The sequence below is a fragment of the Triticum dicoccoides genome, chromosome 2A (assembly GCF_002162155.2).
Source record: "Triticum dicoccoides isolate Atlit2015 ecotype Zavitan chromosome 2A, WEW_v2.0, whole genome shotgun sequence".
Taxonomy (NCBI): domain Eukaryota; kingdom Viridiplantae; phylum Streptophyta; class Magnoliopsida; order Poales; family Poaceae; genus Triticum; species Triticum dicoccoides.
Window position 1 is genome coordinate 753,675,847 of NC_041382.1, and position 5,552 is coordinate 753,681,398.

Sequence of the window (5,552 nt, forward strand, 5' to 3'; positions counted from 1 at the left end):
TTGAACTTCTTCAAAACCTTGTCAAGGTATGTGCTTTGTGAAAGTCCAATTAAGCGTCTTGATCTATCTCTATAGATTTTTATGCCTAATATGTAAGCAGCTTCACCGAGGTCTTTCATTGAAAAACTCTTATTCAAGTATCCCTTTATGCTATCCAGAAATTCTATATCATTTCCAATCAGCAATATGTCGTCCACATATAATATCAGAAATGCTATAGAGCTCCCACTCACTTTCTTGTAAATACAGGCTTCTCCGAAAGTCTGTATAAAACCAAATGCTTTGATCACACTATCAAAGCGTTTATTCCAACTCCGAGAGGCTTGCACCAGTCCATAAATGGATCGTTGGAGCTTGCACACTTTGTTAGCTCCCTTTGGATCGACAAAACCTTCCGGTTGCATCATATACAACTCTTCTTCCAGAAATCCATTCAGGAATGCAGTTTTGACATCCATCTGCCAAATTTCATAATCATAAAATGCGGCAATTGCTAACATGATTCGGACAGACTTAAGCATCGCTACGGGTGAGAAAGTCTCATCGTAGTCAACCCCTTGAACTTGTCGAAAACCTTTTGCGACAAGTCGAGCTTTGTAGACAGTAACATTACCATCAGCGTCAGTCTTCTTCTTGAAGATCCATTTATTCTCAATTGCTTGCCGATCATCTGGCAAGTCAACCAAAGTCCATACTTTGTTCTCATACATGGATCCCATCTCAGATTTCATGGCTTCAAGCCACTTTGCGGAATCTGGGCTCACCATCGCTTCTTCATAGTTCGTAGGTTCATCATGATCTAGTAGCATGATTTCCAGAACATGATTACCGTACCACTCTGGCGCGGATCTTACTCTGGTTGATCTACGAGGTTCAGTAGTATCTTGATCTGAAGTTTCATGATCATCATCATTAGCTTCCTCACTTATTGGTGTAGGTGTTGCAGAAACAGTTTTCTGTGATGTACTACTTTCCAATAAGGGATTAGGTACAGTTACCTCGCCAAGTTCTACTTTCCTCCCACTCACTTCTTTCGAGAGAAACTCCTTCTCTAGAAAGGATCCATTCTTAGCAACGAATGTCTTGCCTTCGGATCTGTGATAGAAGGTGTACCCAACAGTCTCCTTTGGGTATCCTATGAAGACACATTTATCCGATTTGGGTTCGAGCTTATCAGGTTGAAGCTTTTTCACATAAGCATCGCAGCCCCAAACTTTAAGAAACGACAACTTTGGTTTCTTGCCAAACCATAGTTCATAAGGCGTCGTCTCAACAGATTTTGATGGTGCTCTATTTAACGTGAATGCGGCCGTCTCTAAAGCATAACCCCAAAACGATAGCGGTAAATCAATAAGAGACATCATAGATCGCACCATATCCAGTAAAGTACGATTACAACGTTCGGACACACCATTACGCTGTGGTGTTTCGGGTGGCGTGAGTTGCGAAACTATTCCACAATTTTTCAAATGTACACCAAACTCGTAACTCAAATATTCTCCTCCACGATCAGATCGTAGAAACTTTATTTTCTTGTTACGATGATTTTCAACTTCACTCTGAAATTCTTTGAACTTTTCAAATGTTTCAGACTTGTGTTTCATTAAGTAGATATAACCATATCTGCTTAAATCATCTGTGAAGGTGAGAAAATAACGATATCCGCCACGAGCCTCAATATTCATCGGACCACATACATCAGTATGTATGATTTCCAACAAATCTGTTGCTCTCTCCATAGTTCCGGAGAACGGTGTTTTAGTCATCTTGCCCATGAGGCACGGTTCGCAAGTACCAAGTGATTCATAATCAAGTGGTTCCAAAAGTCCATCAGTATGGAGTTTCTTCATGCGCTTTACACCGATATGACCTAAACGACAGTGCCACAAAAAAGTTGCACTTTCATTATCAACTCTGCATCTTTTGGCTTCAACATTATGAATATGTGTATCACTACTGTCGAGATTCATCAAAAATAGACCACTCTTCAAAGGTGCATGACCATAAAAGATATTACTCATATAAATAGAACAACCATTATTCTCTGATTTAAATGAATAACCGTCTCGCATTAAACAAGATCCAGATATAATGTTCATGCTCAACGCTGGCACCAAATAACAATTATTTAGGTCTAATATTAATCCCGAAGGTAGATGCAGAGGTAGCGTGTCGACCGCGATCACATCGACTTTGGAACCGTTTCCCACGCGCATCGTCACCTCGTCCTTTGCCAGTGCCCGCTTATTTCGTAGTCCCTGTTTCGAGTTGCAAATATTAGCAACAGAACCAGTATCAAATACCCAGGTGCTACTGCGAGCTCTAGTAAGGTACACATCAATAACATGTATATCACATATACCTTTGTTCACCTTGCCATCCTTCTTATCTGCCAAATACTTGGGGCAGTTCCGCTTCCAGTGACCAGTCTGCTTGCAGTAGAAGCACTCAGTTTCAGGCTTAGGTCCAGACTTGGGTTTCTTCTCCTGAGCAACAACTTGCTTGCCGTTCTTCTTGAAGTTCCCCTTCTTCTTCCCTTTGCTGTTTTTCTTGAAACTAGTGGTCTTGTTCACCATCAACACTTGATGCTCCTTTTTGATTTCTACCTCCGCAGCTTTCAGCATCGCGAAGAGCTCGGGAATAGTCTTGTTCATCCCTTGCATATTATAGTTCATCACGAAGCTCTTGTAGCTTGGTGACAGTGATTGGAGAATTCTGTCAATGACACAATCATCCGGAAGATTAACTCCCAATTGAATCAAGTGATTATTATACCCAGACATTTTGAGTATATGCTCACTGACAGAACTGTTCTCTTCCATCTTGCAGCTATAGAACTTATTGGAGACTTCATATCTCTCAATCCGGGCATTTGCTTGAAATATTAACTTCAACTCCTGGAACATCTCATATGCTCCATGACGTTCAAAACATCGTTGAAGTCCCGATTCTAAGCCGTAAAGCATGGCACACTGAACTATCGAGTAGTCATCAGCTTTGCTCTGCCAGACGTTCATAACATCTGGTGTTGCTCCAGCAGCAGGCCTGGCACCCAGCGGTGCTTCCAGGACGTAATTCTTCTGAGCGGCAATGAGGATAATCCTCAAGTTACGGACCCAGTCCGTGTAATTGCTACCATCATCTTTCAACTTTGCTTTCTCAAGGAACGCATTAAAATTCAACAGAACAACAGCACGAGCCATCTATCTACAATCAACATAAACAAGCAAGATACTATCAGGTACTAAATTCATGATAAGTTTAAGTTCAGTTAATCAAATTACTTAAGAACTCCCACTTAGATAGACATCCCTCTAATCCTCTAAGTGATCACGTGATCCAAATCAACTAAACTATAACCGATCATCACGTGAGATGGAGTAGTTTTCAATGGTGAACATCGTTATGTTGATCATATCTACTATATGATTCCCGCTCGACCTTTCTGTCTCCGTGTTCCGAGGCCATATTTGCATATGCTAGGCTCGTCAAGTTTAACCTGAGTATTCTGCGCGTGCAAAACTGGCTTGCACCCGTTGTAGATGGACGTAGAGCTTATCACACCCGATCATCACGTGGTGTCTGGGCACGACGAACTTTGGCAACGGTGCATACTCAGGGAGAACACTTCTTGATAATTTAGTGAGAGATCATCTTATAATGCTACCGTCAATCAAAGCAAGATAAGATGCATAAAAGGATAAACATCACATGCAATCAATATAAGTGATATGATATGGCCATCATCATCTTGTGCTTGTGATCTCCATCTCCGAAGCACCGTTATGATCACCATTGTCACCAGCGCGACACCTTGATCTCCATCGCAGCATCGTTGTCGTCTCGCCAATCTTATGATTCCACGACTATCACTACCGCTTAGTAATAAAGTAAAGCATTACATCGCGATTGCATTGCATACAATAAAGCGACAACCACATGGCTCCTGCCAATTGCCGATAACTCGGTTACAAAACATGATCATCTCATACAATAAAATTCAGCATCATGTCTTGACCATATCACATCACAACATGCCCTGCAAAAACAAGTTAGACGTCCTCTACTTTGTTGTTGCAAGTTTTACGTGGCTGCTACGGGCTTAAGCAAGAATCAATATCACCTACGCATCAAAACCACAACGATAGTTTGTCAAATAGACTCCGTTTTAACCTTCTCAAGGACCGGGCGTAGCCACACTCGGTTCAACTAAAGTTGGAGAGACAGTCGCCCGCAAGCCGTCTATGTGCAAAGCACGTCGAGGGAACCGGTCTCGCGTAAGCGTACGCGTAATGTTGGTCCGGGACGTCTCGTCCAACAATACCGCCGAACCAAAGTATGACATGCTGGTAGGCAGTATGACTTATATCGCCCACAACTCACTTGTGTTCTACTCGTGCATATAACATCAAACCATAAAACCTGGCTCTAATACCACTGTTGGGGAACGTAGTAATTTCAAAATTTTCCTACGCACACGCAAGATCATGGTGATGCATAGCAACGAGAGGGGAGAGTGTTGTCTACGTACCAATGCAGACCGACTGCGGAAGCGATCACACAACGTAGAGGAAGTAGTCGTACGTCTTCTTCCCGATCCGACCGATCCAAGCACCGTTACTCCGTCACCTTCGAGTTCTTAGCACACGTACAGCTCGATGACGATCCCCGGGCTCCGATCCAGCAAAGCGTCGGGGAAGAGTTCCGTCAGCACGACGGTGTGGTGACGATCTTGATGTTCTACCGACGCAGGGCTTCGCCTAAGCACTACAACGATATGATCGAGGTGGAATATGGTGGCAGGGGGCACCGCACACGGCTAAGGAACGATCTCAAGGAGCAACTTGTGTGTCTAGAGGTGCCCCCTGCCCCTGTATATAAAGGAGCAAGGGGGAAGAGGTGCGGCCAGCCTTGGGGCGCGCCAGGAGGAGTCCTACTCCTACCGGGAGTAGGACTCCCCCCCCCCCAAATCCTAGTTGGAATAGGAATCCTCAAGTGGGGAGAGAGAGAAGGGGGGCCGGCCACCTCTCCTAGTCCTGATAGGACTAGGGGAGGGGGGGGGGAGGCGCGCAGCCCTCCTTGGGCTTCCCTTTCACCTTTCCACTAAAGCCCACTAAGACCCATATGGCTCCCGAGGGGTTCCGGTAACCTCCCGGTACTCCAGTAAAATCCTGATTTCACCCGGAACACTTCCAATATCCAAACATAGGCTTCCAATATATCAATCTTTATGTCTCGACCATTTCGAGACTCCACGTCATGTCCGTGATCACATCCGGGACTCCGAACAACCTTCGGTACATCAAAATGCATAAACTCATAATAACTGTCATCGTAACGTTAAGCGTGCGGACCCTACGGTTCGAGAACAATGTAGACATGACCGAGACACGTCTCCGGTCAATAACCAATAGCGGGACCTGGATGCCCATATTGGCTCCTACATATTCTACGAAGATCTTTATCGGTCAGACCGTATAACAACATACGTTGTTCCCTTTGTCATCGGTATGTTACTTGCCCGAGATTCGATTGTCGGTATCCAATACCTA